The 14479-nt window shown below is 46.5% G+C and overlaps 1 long non-coding RNA gene across 1 annotated transcript in view; it reads left to right on the top strand.

The window, feature by feature from the left end:
* The window catches only part of LOC115096126, a 35636-nt gene extending 29239 nt beyond the window's left edge, over positions 1-6397 (top strand). Inside the window, exon 3 of the long non-coding RNA XR_003857982.1 lies at positions 4511-6397. This is a non-coding gene — a long non-coding RNA (uncharacterized LOC115096126). The remainder of the gene's footprint in view (positions 1-4510) is intronic.
* The last annotated feature ends 8082 nt before the right edge of the window (positions 6398-14479 follow it).

The following is a 14479-nucleotide window of genomic DNA, read 5'->3' as shown; positions in this document are numbered from 1 at the left end:
TCTCGGGAGTGAAGCCAATCCCATGCAGCCCCCAGGTTCCAGTGCTCTATATTGGTTCCTCTCGCAAAGAGGTAAATCTTTCCATCTTTCAGTCAAGCAGGAAGAACCTATGCAAATGGGCTGTTCCTGCTTGACTGAGAACAAGAGATGTTGATGGTAGCTGCAGAAACTGTGTTTCTATTGTGCCACTTCCGGGCATCATATCAGTGCTTGCTCTTTGAGGCTGGGAAATCTCCAGTGCCGAGGGCTGGCTGGAAGGCAGCTCTAGGTCCCTCAACTAATGCTCCCTTTTCGCAGATAAACCTGCTAGTCTATCTCCAGACTGATACCCAAAGGATTTTGACCAACACCTTCCTCGACTCCAGTGCAGCAGGCAATTACATTGAGGAGACTCTGGTCCACCATTATGCCATTCTAGTGGACCCACTGCCCCATCCAATCTCCTCAATTTATGGTGAGTCACTGCCCAGAAGTATAACAGCTGTGACCTGACCTTGACCCGCATGGGGAACCTCCTACTTCAGGAACAGATCTCATTTTACATGCTCAGGCACTCTGTCAACCCCTTAGTCCTGAGGTTACCCTGTTTCCAGCAATATGGGCCTACCATGGACAGTCCACAGGGGACATCCAGTTGAGGAGCCCATACTGCCTACAGCATTGCCTTGATTCAGTCACCCCATTCTACCATCATAGCAGTTTCAGATCTCACAATCCCTCCTGGTCTTTTGCAGACCTATGCAACCTATTTGGACGAATTTAGCAAAAACAAGTAGAGACTCTTCTCCCTCATATTTTGTGCACACTATGCAGGTAATTTTCACAAGGGATTTATGCGCATAAATGCGCTTTTGAAAATTGTTACTTTTATGCATGTAACTCCTTTGAAAATGTACTCCATGGGGTAAATTTTCAAAAGGTTTTACATGCATAAATGGGCTTTGGAAATTGCTATGATATATGCTACTATTACATGAGTAACTCCTTTGAAAATTCACTGCTAAGCATGTCTTCTGTGCACATTTGCTTTTTTAAACTCCTGCTGCATTAGCATTTTATTAGCTTACTGCACTGGGAGATAAATTATTTTTTTAGCGCGTGCATTAAGAAACTGTGCGCTGAAATTCAAGTCACAGCTTATGACATCAGCTCCTCTGATTGTAAAAAGCAATGTAATTTGCAAATTTATTGTTCAGCCAGCATGGATTATATAATTTTGTGGTGTGCTGTTTATTCCATATCACATGCAAGTTCTGTTTAATGCGTAGTGGGTGTCAGTTTATACTACATAAATAAACCAGATCATCCCAAATGCCAAACATTCCTTAACTCTGCTCCTCCCAGTGAGCTGCTGCAGAGGAAGGAGCAGAAGACTGTCCTTCCATTTATCCTGGGGGGAAGTTCCCACCTGCAGCTGTAAATGGGTCACTGGCCAGCGGAATTCAGTGCTAATGATTTGTTCTCTACTACCATCAAGTCCTAAACTGTTCCTGCAGAGAGAACTGATGATGAAAACCTTCTCTCCCTCATGGACAATTTTTCACGTCAGTTCTTATTCCTTTCTCAATTCTCTGCCTTCTTGTTTCTGTTGTCTCCTAGCAAATGTTTGTCCCTATGCTATAACTATCTTCTTAGCCTTCCACATTAGAGCAGGAAAAGACCAGGAGGAAAGTTAAAACCTCATCAACCTACTTAACTTTTCTTTATGACCTGGAGCATGTTGGGTTTGGATGCACAGTGAGGAGCATAAGTTGTTTGTTTGTTTGTTTTTATAGGAAATTAGTGATAAGAAGGTCCCATATTACTGTATATTTCTGATTTCAAGATTATGTTTTAATCTTTCCCTGTAAAAGCTTCTTTTTACTTCTTTCCATCAGTGTGTCATTAGGAAGCTGTCATATACAGTTTCCAATATTCCCTTAATTTTCTCCTGCATCTTTTCCCACATAGAGGCCAAACACTTAGGGGCAGATCACCCCCGAAAAACTGCCCCAGGTTCCCCCTGCGCGCACCGAGCCCATGTTGAATAGGCTCAGCGGAGAGCGCAAGCCCCTGGACGCGCATAAGTCCCGGGGCTTTCCTGGGGGGGGGGCGTGTTGCAGCAGCATGTCATTCGGGGGCAGGGCCATGGGCGTGGTTCCGGCCCGGGAGCATTTCGGGGGCGTGGTCGAGGCCTCCGAATCTGCTCCCGGGCCGGGGAATCGCGCGGTTGTCGCGCGTGAGATACGCCTGCCTCGGGCGTAACTTGTCAAACAAAGGTAGGGGGGGTTTAGATAGGGCTGGGGGGGGGTAGGTGAAGGGAGGGGAAGGTGCGGGGGGTAGAAGGAAAGTTCCCTCCAAGGCCACTCCGATTTCGGAGCGGCCTCGGAGGGAATGGAGGCAGGCTGCGCGGCTCGGCGTGCGCAGGCTGCCGATTTTGCACAGGCTTCCGCGCGCCGACCCCAGATTTTAATGAATATGCGCGGCACCAGGCGCGAACAAGAGTACGTCGGATTTTAATAGATACTATTAAAATCCGACGTACTCTTGTTCGCACCTGGTGCGCGAAGAAAAGTATGCGCGGGCGTACTTTATTAAAATCTACCCCTTAGCCTATAGTAACATCTAGTGGTTGATGAAGGTTGCAGCGTCCTATTGAGCTTCTTTAATCAGCCACATGCCACTTTAAGAGCTGTACTTGACTCCAATAGGCGGCTATAAATACCACTTTGGCTGCACATCCAACTCCAAACCTTCAAATATGTATAAATCCAACCTTCATTTTTTGAAAATGAATTACAGGGGTAAAGAATTTTTTTTACTGACATGAGTCCTGGGGTAAGAAAGCTTTGCTGGGATGTAGCATGCTTTTCCATTTCTCTTATTGAGGAACAGATGCAATAAGCCGCTTGTAAAAACTTGAGACCAAACTGGGCGCCCATTATTTTAACCCACGCACAGCCACATCTCCTGGGCATCTGATTTAATATGTAAATCAGTTAAAAAGGATGTGCTAGGGATCCATTGTGCGTCCCTAGTGTGTCCTTGGCATCGGGCACCCAGGGGACGTGGCTGTGCACGGGTTAGGAAAACGGACACTTATAAATTGGAGCATCCTTTTTCCTAACCTGGCCACCATCAAGACTTTTTTTTTTCCTGATACTGCCTTCTGTGGTTTCTCTTACTTACAGCCCGATCCAGTAAAGTCCGTGGGAGAGCGGACTAACGCCCGCTCTCCCGGCGCGCGCACCGGCCCCTCGCCGGTGCGCGCGATCCAGTATTTAAATTAGGCGACGCGGTGCAAACGAGGAAAAGGAGGCGCTAGGGACACTAGCGCGTCCCTAGCGCCTCCTTTTGGCCTGGAGCGGCGGCTGTCAGCGGGTTTGACAGCCGACGCTCAATTTTGCCGGCGTCGGTTCTCGAGCCCGCTGACAGCCATGGGCTCGGAAACCGGATGCCGGCAAAATTGAGCGTCCGGTTTTCGGCCCGACAGCCGCGGGCCGAATTCAAAATTTTATTTTTATTTTTTTTACTTTTTTATACTTTTGGGGACCTCCGACTTAATATCGCTATGATATTAAGTCGGAGGGTGCACAGAAAAGCAGTTTTTACTGCTTTTCTGTGCACTTCCCTTGCGCCGGAAGAAATTAGCGCCGACCTTTGGGCGGCGCTAATTTCTTAGAGTAAAATGTGCGGCTTGGCTGCACATTTTACTTACTGGATCGCTCGGGAATACCTAATAGGGCCATCAACATGCATTTGCATGTTGAGGGCGCTATTAGGTGCCGCGGGTGGGCCGCGTGTTTTCCTCCCCTTACTGAATAAGGGGTAAGGGAAAACACGCGTCCAGAGCAGGGTGACAGTGCGCTCCGACGGAGCACACTTTACTGGATCGACCTGTTAGTATCGTAATGTTATTAAATAGGAGGTACCCCAAAAAAGCAGTATTTTTTTGCTTTATTTGTGGAGGCTTGGAGCTCTGGGGCTGGCATTAAGTTTTGCGTGTTAAAACATGCCTCATCTATATGGCATTTACATGTGATGACCGCTATTAGCGATGTGCTGGATTGGATGGGCGTTTGGATGTGCTAATCTCATTATTGCATCAGGAGTTATTCTATCACGTCCAAAATGTGCATCCTCCTGCACATCAAGCCGTGTGGTAGGCAGAGCACACTGCAAGGCATCGGCTCCTAAGTATGTTACTGCATGGGCGGACTGTGGTGGCCCAAATTGGAGGAGACCCTGGAGTTGTGTGACTAATTTCTTTAAGTGCAGGCAACTGAAAGAGTACTTTTCCCCCCTCCCTGCAGCTAAGAATGGGAGGCAGGACTGAAGAAAGTGAGATGTCAAAGGAGAGGAGCTGGGCTGCAGATTTTATTTTCATTTTGCAAAGGCAGCACAGCTAACGCTAGGTCTGATGGGAATTCCATGCTGAATGTTATCCAAATTGGCAGTCCAAGCATTTGTTCATGTGTGTGCAGATTTCTGCAAGCAAATAATTTGCATACTTTTTTTTTTTTTTTTACAGCTGAGCGCGAATCAGGACACGTGGGGGGCCCAGAAAGGCATCTAGATAATCACGAATCTGGCTGCTTGGGCACCGAGATAGGTGCTCAGCTAGGTGCTGTCACTTAACTCATGCCCTGACTGTGGCAGTAAAAAACCCGCACTAGCGGGGGGATCCAAGATGGCCGCATGCTAAGGGATGCTGCTCCGTTGACTCTCTTCTTGCCCTTTAAATATTTGCCTTTTCAAAAAAGTCTTCTTTATTTCTTACTATAAGCAAGAGGAAGGGCAAGGCCAAAATGTATCTAGAGATTTTCAAAGGTTTGTCTACGACCGGCCCAATGGCTGTACATGTATTCTGGAGCCAAGATCTTCCTATTAGCTCCATAGAAGCTTCTTTGGACGTCCTATCGAGCAGTGGTCTGTCGCCAGCTGCCCCAGACTCTGAGTCATCCTTAACTCCAGAGCTGCGCTGAACTCACCCTCAACCTGGCCCCCTCGAATTCAGCGCTGACGGGATGGTTTTTGCCCATGTCGTGCTTAGATGACATCATGAAGCCAATTGTTTGTCGGGAGGTGCCCGAATGAAGGAGTCGAGTTACAGAACAGAGGGTCTGAGCATGTTGGGAGCTGAAGCCCTGCCTGTTTCCTTTCCTTCTGCCACTAAATCGGATGGGACTACTTTCAAAGAGGTACTGCTAACTCCTATGGTTAAGCCTCCTAACATTACTTTGGACATAATTTGGGAAGCTATGGCCAAGCTTTCCAATCAAGTTTCTCAATTTGTGTTTCAGCAACGTGAGTTAGCTAATTCATTTCAAACTTCTCATTCCCAAATGATTGAAATTTCAACGCGAGTAGATTCTTGTGAGACCAAGGAATTAACTCTGCAGAAATCTGTTGAAACGATCCTAGTTTCACCCCCGTTATATTCTTGTTAATTGTAAACCGATCCGATATGGTTATTTACTATGAAGGTCGGTATATAAAACTGTTAAATTAAATAAATAAATAAATAGTTGGGCCTCTATATTTGCAGAATAAGTTGGAAAACCTTGAAAATGCTGTATACTGTTGGAACCATAAGGATTATTAATTTTCCTAAGAAAAAATGTTCTACTCCAGTAGAAATGCTATGTAGATATTGCGTGGAGAACTTATTAATTAAGGAAAGTTTGCTTCCTCCTATCTCCAAAGACTATTATGTTCTTATGAATTTGAAGGATCGACAAGTGAGAGAGATTCCTGCAGATGCTGGCTTACTAGATTCATCTCACCTGTCTTCATTTCTTGAGTGTTCGTCAGATGAAGAAGCAGTTTCTTCTACTTTACTTGTTACTTATGCATTAGATTTGGATCATGACTTTATTCTGAAATTGTTTTTTCATAATTGTCATGCTCCTTTTTTAGGATCTAAGATCCACATGTTCCCAGGTGTGTCTAAAGTACCTCAGACTAAGAGGAAACAATTTTTGTTGATGCATCCTGCTGTTTTGGTTATATTTTCCATGTAAATGTGTTGTTAAATTTCAGGGCGTTAAACTTGTCTTCTTTGATCATTCCCAATTAAATAATGATAAATCCAGACAGGATACATCTCCCTTAATGCCAAGCCAGTAATTTTCGTGACGCACAGTGCAAATGTATTTTGAAGATTCTTTCCCTTAGTATTTGATGGGTCTTTTTTCTTCTTTTTTTTCTCCTATTTTCATTGGATCTCCCCCCTTTTTGTGGTCTGACAGGGTACTATGAGATATATATTTTTAAAATTACATAGTTAATTACAAACAAGAGGAAACAATCTCTAATGTACCATTTAAGAACATAAGAACATGCCAAACTGGGTCAGACCAAGGATCCATCAAGCCCAGCATCCTGTTTCCAATCCAGGCCATAAGAACCTCGCATGCCCCCAAAAACTAAGTCTATTCCATGTTACCATTGCTAAATGGCAGTGGCTATTCTCTAAGTGAACTTAATGGCAGGTAATGGACTTCTCCTCCACGAACTTATCCAATCCTTTTTTAAACACAGCTATACTAATGCACTAACCACATCCTCTGGCAACAAATTCCAAAGTTTAATTGTGCGTTGAGTAAAAAAGACCTTTCTCCGATTAGTTTTAAATGTGCCCCATGCTAACGTCATGGAGTGCCCCCTAGTCTTTCTACAATCGGAAAGAGTAAATAACTGATTCACATCTACCCGTTCAAGACCTCTCATGATTTTAAACACCTCTATCATATCCCCCCTCAGCCGTCTCTTCTCCAAGCTGAAAAGTCCTACCCTCTTTAGTCTTTCCTCATAGGGGAGCTGTTCCATTCCCCTTATCATTTTGGTAGCCCTTCTCTGTACCTTCTCCATCGCAATTATATCTTTTTTGAGATGCGGTGACCAGAATTGTACACAGTATTCTTGTTAACATTCTAAAATTAATAAATAAAGAGTTTTTTTTTAAAAACCGGCACTAACATTGGCATGGCTCCTGCATTGCCTATGATTAGCTAATTGCCTCCTTTGCATGCCATTAGCATGCATTTGTGCTGGAAAAAATGCTGGTCAGTAAGCGCATTCGTACGCACTTTTTTCCCGCATACAAAACCCTTATTACATCACCGTATAGGGCTTTGTGCGGGAAAACGTGCGTACAAACATGCGTATATCCACACACAAACCCGCAACAGCTTTGGCGCACCTTATTACACCTGCCCCATAATCTCCTATGTTGTGAAGGGTATTAGTTGTTTTATATGTGGTATTCAAAAGGTTACAAACATTTCAATTGTTTATTCATAACACTGTTTCTTGTTGAATAAAGTTTGAGAAAACTGTGGTTTGGGAATCCAGCCTTGCATTCATCTGACTTATTATCTTGAAAGACTCTGTCTTCCCTCTCAATACCTGGGAGATTGCCTTGGGGGGTTCAGTCCCTTCTTTCCTTTGGGAAGACCCAGCCAGTAGAAGAGCAACATTTTTTTCTCTACCAGTTTTCACTTTGGGTAACATCTTAAGTGACTCACTCTCTACCACCAGAAACCCCATTACTTACTATTGCCACCGTTCACTGAAGCAGGAAAGTTATTACCCCAAATCATCTGATTGGTTAGACAGGCACTCCTTCATTGGAATGACTGATCTTGGCCCAAAGGATGAATTAAATGAAGGAACCTCAGCTTGAACTGAGATCATCCATGTAATACAGAGCAACTATAAATGGATTGTAGTGCTGGGTAGACACAATGCAAATTAATTTGAAACATGTTTATCAAATTTGCATTCATCACCAGCATTCATTCAGCTGAAGAGTTGTGATCATGTACAGATGGTGAATGTCACCACTTTTTGTCTCCAACTAGCACAACCATGTGTCTTCCTTTCCCAGTCCAGTCCAATCAGATCCCCATAACTTGATCTGAATTGATATTCTTTGCAATTTTAATGAATCTCAATGATGGTTATCAAACGTCAAATGTGGCCCATTCACCCAGGAATATCCTGGAAATTTTTGTTAACTTCTACCTAACGGGCCGATACAGTAAAAGTCGCGGAAGAGCGGGCGAACGCCTGCTCTCCCGGCACGCACACAGGCCACTCTCCTGTGTGCGCGATTCACTAAATTAATTTATTTAAATTAGGACCCGCGGCAAAAAGAGGTGCTAGGGACACTAGCGCGTCCCTAGCACCTCTTTTTAGAAAGGAGCGGCGGCTGTCAGCGGGTTTGACAGCCGACGCTCAATTTTGCCGGCGTCGGTTCTCGAGCCCGCTGACAGCCATGGGCTCGGAAACCGGACGCCGGCAAAATTGAGCGTCCGGTTTTCAACCCGCAAGCCGATTTAAATTTTATTTTATTTTTTTAACTTTTTGTAACTTTCAGGACCTCCAACTTAATATCGCCATGATATTAATTCGGAGGATGCACAGAAAAGCAGTTTTTACTGCTTTTCTGTGCACTTTCCCGGTGCCCGGAGAAATTAATGCCTACCTTTTGGGTAGGCGCTAATTTCTGAAAGTAAAATGTGTGGCTTGGCTGCACATTTTACTTACTGAATCGCGTAGGAATACCTAATAGGGCCATCAAGAGGCCGTCAATAAAGAGTGGGTGGCTCGCCAGAATGACGGCTACTGCCTGGAGATAATACCCTTATTCAATAAACATACACATGGTTACTGTGACTCCAACATCGCTCTAAGCTACAACAGCAAGAGGAAATGTGGAAAAAAGGATTCGCACTCACAAAGCGGGGAGTAGCTGGCTTGTTACGGCGGTTACTACCCCAAACCAAATAAGCCTGATACTTCACTTTCAATGCATATCCAGCATAGCTCTCTGCTTCAACAGCAGGGGAGAAGAAAAACTGATACTTCACGCATATCCAGCATAGCTCTCTACTTCAAATGCAGGGGAGAAGAAAAACTGATACTTCACGCATATCCAGCATAGCTCCCTGCTTCAACGGCAGGGGAGAAGAAAAACTGATACTTCACGCATATCCAGCATAGCTCTCTGCTTCAACAGCAGGGGAGAAGAAAAACTGATACTTCACGCATATCCAGCATAGCTCTCTGCTTCAACGGCAGGGGAGAAGAAAAACTGATACTTCACGCATATCCAGCATAGCTCCCTGCTTCAACGGCAGGGGAGAAGAAAAACTGATACTTCACGCATATCCAGCATAGCTCCCTGCTTCAACGGCAGGGGAGAAGAAAAACAACCAATAAGGGCTGAATAACACAGTCTGGGTAAAACAAATAAGCATGGGTGTAGCTTGCTTATTGCTGCGATTACTACCCCTACTGCCCCTAACTAATCAAGCTAGATATTTCACTTGGATGCAGCTCCATCACTGCTTTCTACATTAATGGTGGGGGTGGAAGGGAAATAGAACCAAGAGCTAAGAGAAACAGATAAGTATGAGAGAAAAAATGTGAAGCTTGCTGGGCAGACTGGATGGGCCGTTTGGTCTTCTTCTGCCGTCATTTCTATGTTTCTATGTTTCTATCAACATGCATTTGCATGTTGCGGGCACTATTAGGTTCGGGGAGGTTGGACGCGCGTTTTGGACGCGCTATTACCCCTTACTGAATAAGGGGTAAAGCTAGCATGTCAAAACGCGCATCATGGCTTCAGCTGTAAGGTCAACCCTCTCTTTACAAGGCCAATTTTCAAAGGCATTGGTCCAGCTAAATTGAGTGCCTGACCCTACATCTTGTCCACACAGCCAGATTAAGGGAAGGCCCTTCAAGGGGTTTTGTTTAGGGAGGGGAGTTTGGAAAATAACATGCATCTATAATGTGCTCCTTTTCCAGCATAAATCTGTCCGCAGAAAAGGCAGGTGCAAAGATAGCAGGTCCCTGTGTGCCCAGGGTCAATTTTCAAAGGGAAAGAACACTGTGCTTTTCCCTTGAAAATTAAGTACAAGGCCCGCAGATACAAAGCAGCCACAAACTTTGTGCCTGGGCGGGCTGACTCCTCCCCTCCCTCAATATAAATTTCCAAAGGGGAGAGATCACGTGAGCCAGCGGGGAAGGCGGATGTGGGTGCCCTAGCTCCGATTGCCGACCCCTAATCCTCACCCATCCCGGGCCCACCTAGACGTTTGGCGCCCCAGATTCACTTGCTCAGATCGATATTACAGTCTATAGTATTTTCCTGGACCGCGATCATGGCTACCAGAATGGTTCGTAAAGAAAAGGACAAGGAGAAGGTTAGGGGCGCCGAGCCGCCATCTTCCCCGGACCGCCTACAGCCGGGCCTGCCGGTGGTAGGCCCGGACCTTGAGCAGATCAAGACGGCGGTAACGACGGCACTTGGCCCCGAACTTAAGGCCATTGCAGACCAGCTGGCCGAGTTAACGCAGTCAATAACAGGCTACGAGGCGCGTTTTGGGGAGCTGGAGACGAGAGTGTCTGAGACACAGGACGACCTCGTGGCGGCAAAAAAGGATATCGGGGCCTTACAAACCGTGGTAACGCAGCAGGCCCAACGTTTGGAAGACCTCGAGAATCGGTCGAGGAGGTCGAATATCCGTCTCATTGGCCTCCCGGAGTCGATCTCCGACGCTAACTTACCGGCTTACTTAGAGAAATGGCTCCAAGAGCAGCTCAACTTGTCATCTCAGAATGGTCCGCTGCGGGTGGAGCGGGCGCATCGCTTGGGCCAACGACTGCCTGATCAGGCCAGACCGCGCCCCGTGATAGCGAAGTTGCTGAATTACGCGCATAAAATTGAGATACTGTGGGCCCTGCGGGGCGACAGGAGTCTGATGTCGGACGGGCGCAAGATTCTCCTGTTCCAGGATTTTTCATCCGGGGTTTCTCAGCGTCGGCGTGCCATGGCCCCGCACTGCTCGCAGCTCATTAATCTAGGCCTTCGGGCTACACTCATCTACCCTGCCAGACTGCGAGTGGCGACGGCTACTGGAGTTAAGTGGTTAGAGACCCCGGAGGCAGCCAAGACCTTCGTTGACTCTACCAAGACGGCGGCTCCGGCGACCGGGTGAGCGGGCCTGTGAGGGACCATGTGGCTGAAGAGGGGACATTGTCGTTGAGAGGCGTTGAACTGCAGGCTGCAAGCGGATTGCTAACAGTATGTTTTATTGTATCACAGTTGAGCCCTAGCCCGTATTTTTATTTTGGTTTGCTTGAATGATTATCCCTGCAGGGGAGAATGGTTGGGGCCCGGCTGTGGATTCGAGTGGCGCGAACGTACTCAGTTTGTTGGGGCCGCAATTCCGTGGCCAGAGGTCAGCCTTGGACAGGCCTGAGAGCGATTGGTCATGTCTGGTGGCTGGTGGCCCGAGGTCCACGATGGGGCAACGCAAGATTGTACATCGGCCCTCGCAGCAATGTGCTCCCAACTCATTGGACCTTTGTTTTTTTTCTTCCGAATGGCGCTATTTTGCAGAGGGACAGACCAGATTTGTGGCGCTTTTTTTGTTTTTTTTTTCTCTTTGTGTTTTTTTTTTTTTTTTAATATTTTTTCTTTGTTTTTTCTTATGGTTCTTTTTAAATTTCTTCTTCCCCATTGCTCTTCATCAAGGGGGAGGTTATCTAACAGTTTTGCCTGGGCCTTTATCGTTGAGTTGGTTGTGGTATCTTGCAGGGTACCAATTTTATTATGGCTCAGTGTATTGCATTTTCGTTTTTCATATGTACTGCACGGCACTGCCCGAGTTTAACTTTCATGCATTCTGCGGACACTGGATTGGGGACGTGCACTTGTTACTTTTCCCTTTATTATGTACCATACTTTTCCCCCCTGCTATGACATGTTTTCTTTCATTTTTTGCTGCGCATCCGGCTGTTATGGCCTACGATTGTTATGTGAATACTATGTTTTACAGTAAGGGGACTGTTTTCTGGGTTTATCTGGGTTTTTTTTTTTTTTTTTTTTTTTTTTTTTTCTCTCTCCTTTTTCCTTTTTCTTCTTATTCTTTTTCTTTATTAAGTTACCATGTGCCGAGGGGGCTGTTCCTACGTGATGATCTTGATGGGGCCTGGTTATGCAAGCAGTGGGAAATTGTGGGGCGGGGTTGGGGGGGGGGGAGGGGGGACGGCATGTTGGGAGCCCACCCGTGTAGAGAAAGGCTACGTGATCTCCACCCATACGGCACGGGCTTATGGTTGGCTTGGTGCTGGGTGGCTTGGGGAGATATGTGGGGGGGGGGGGGATGGGGGGGGGAGGGTGGGGGGAGGGAGGGGGGGGACCGCCGTCGATTGTATTTTGTGGGAAACACTTTTTGAATTATATGGTCAAGGTCCAAGTCTTTTGTCTTCAGTGGAAGTGGTTGGTGCCTGGGCTCCGGCTGGGAGGGTCCAGGTGAGGTTTTCAATTTATACTCTGCTTTGTATATCACCTTATGGTTTGAGCCTCTAGTCATTCCACTCGTGTCGTGTCCTGGAATGTCTGCGGCATAAACTCTCCTGTTAAACGTACTAAAATCTTATCTCATCTTAATAGGAAGGGAGCCCATGTAGGTTTTCTACAGGAAACTCATCTCACTGATGGCGAGCATCTGAAGCTACGCAAACATTGGGTGGGACAGGTTTCATACGCCTCGGCGACGACCCGGTCGGCAGGAGTAGCTATCTTGTTTCATAAGACGTTGCCGCTGCGGATTAGTGAGGAAATTAAAGACCCGGAGGGGCGTTTTCTTATAGTGGTGACCGAGATTTATCAGAGGCAAGTGGTGTTCTGTAATGTCTACGCACCAAATACCTACAACGCTAAGTTCTTCCGGAAGCTCAATAGGCTGCTTCTCCCCTATCTGACAGATACTATTATCGTAGGAGGGGACTTCAATACGGTAAGAGATCCTCAAGTAGATGCCTCGCAAGTAACTCGACGGGAGGTGGGGATGGGGAAAGGTATTGAGTTGTTGGAATCTTCCTTACAGTTGGTAGATGTGTGGAGGACACTTAATCCGGGGGTTAAAGAGTTTACCCATTTATCGCGGGTGCACGCGACTTATGCCCGTATTGATTATCTCTTATTGAGCGGCCAAGCCTTTCCATTGGTGGGGGAGGCCGGTATCGAAACTATTGTCATTTCTGATCACGCCCCGATATGGGTGGACCTCCAGTTTGTACCCAGCCCTCCGGGGGGGAGGACTTGGAGATTCCCCTATTTCCTAGCTGGTGATCCCAAATTTCAGAGTTATCTCCTGGACAAATGGTCTGATTATATACTCCTGAATAAAGCGCATGAGGAAGATCCATCTTTGTTTTGGTATACGGCTAAGGCCGTCCTCCGTGGGGATATTATATCCTATGTGGCACATAGGCGGAGATCTATCAATGCGCAGGTCTTACAACTGACCGAACAATTACGCCGGGTAAAAACTCAACTCTTGGGTAATAATACCGGTCCCCTTCGTGAACACTACTACTCTTTGCAATGTAAGTTGAATAGTGTTTTACACTCTCGGGCTAAACGGAGTATCTTGTACTATCAATTTCAATTATACAGATATGGGAATAAGGCCGGAAAACTGATGTCTAATCTGATCAGAACATCTAAGGGGGCGCGATATGTGGCGGGTTTGAAGACTGCGTCCGGTCAGGTTGAAAGCCGTACTCCGACTATTTTAACTCTTTTTCGGGATTACTATATTCAGTTGTATAGTGCGGGGGACTGGAATGAGGACAAATGCTCCAGGTTCTGTGAAGCTGTAGCCCTTCCGGAGCTTACTCAAGAGCAGAGGCAGATGCTTAATGCCCCTATCACAGATATGGAAATTAGGGGAGGTATCCTGCATTCCAAACGTTTGAAAGCCCCCGGACCGGATGGCTTTACGGCTGAATTTTATCGTTGTGTGATTGATAAAGTTAGCGGCCCTATGAAGGCTTTCTTTATGGATATCATTACAAAAGGTGGATACCCACCGCAGATGAACAAGGCACATATCACAATGATTGCAAAGCCAGGGAGGGATCCCCAGCAAGTTGAGTCGTATCGGCCGATCTCCCTCATCAATTATGATCAGAAGTTGTTGGCTAAGATTTTGGCAGATAGACTGGCAGGCGTCCTCCCAGATTTGGTAGGGAACCATCAGGTGGGGTTCGTACGAAAACGCTACATTCTTTCTAATGTTCGGAAAATTCTTGCGGCCCTTGAACTGGGACATCACTTGCAGACCCCGTCCATTACGATCAGCTTCGACGCGGAAAAGGCATTTGATCGGGTGGAGTGGCCATACCTGTTTTATGTTCTCCGCCGTATGGGATTTGACGGGTTCTTTCTCCGGGCAGTGCAGTTGCTCTATACAGATCCTCAGGCTTCCATATTGGCTAATGGGGGATGTTCGGATACTTTCCCTATTAGGCGGGGAACGCGTCAGGGGTGTCCCCTTTCCCCCATGTTATATGTGCTGCAATTGGAGCCCCTCCTGTTAACCATTCAAAATACGAGGGGGATCCGTGGGGTTCGGCTCCATAATACCATCCTTAAATGTGTGGCGTTTGCCGACGACCTGTTGGTGTACTTAACGGA

The sequence above is a fragment of the Rhinatrema bivittatum genome, chromosome 7 (genome assembly GCF_901001135.1).
Source record: "Rhinatrema bivittatum chromosome 7, aRhiBiv1.1, whole genome shotgun sequence".
Lineage (NCBI taxonomy): Eukaryota > Metazoa > Chordata > Amphibia > Gymnophiona > Rhinatrematidae > Rhinatrema > Rhinatrema bivittatum.
This window is presented reverse-complemented; position numbering and strand designations above follow the sequence as displayed.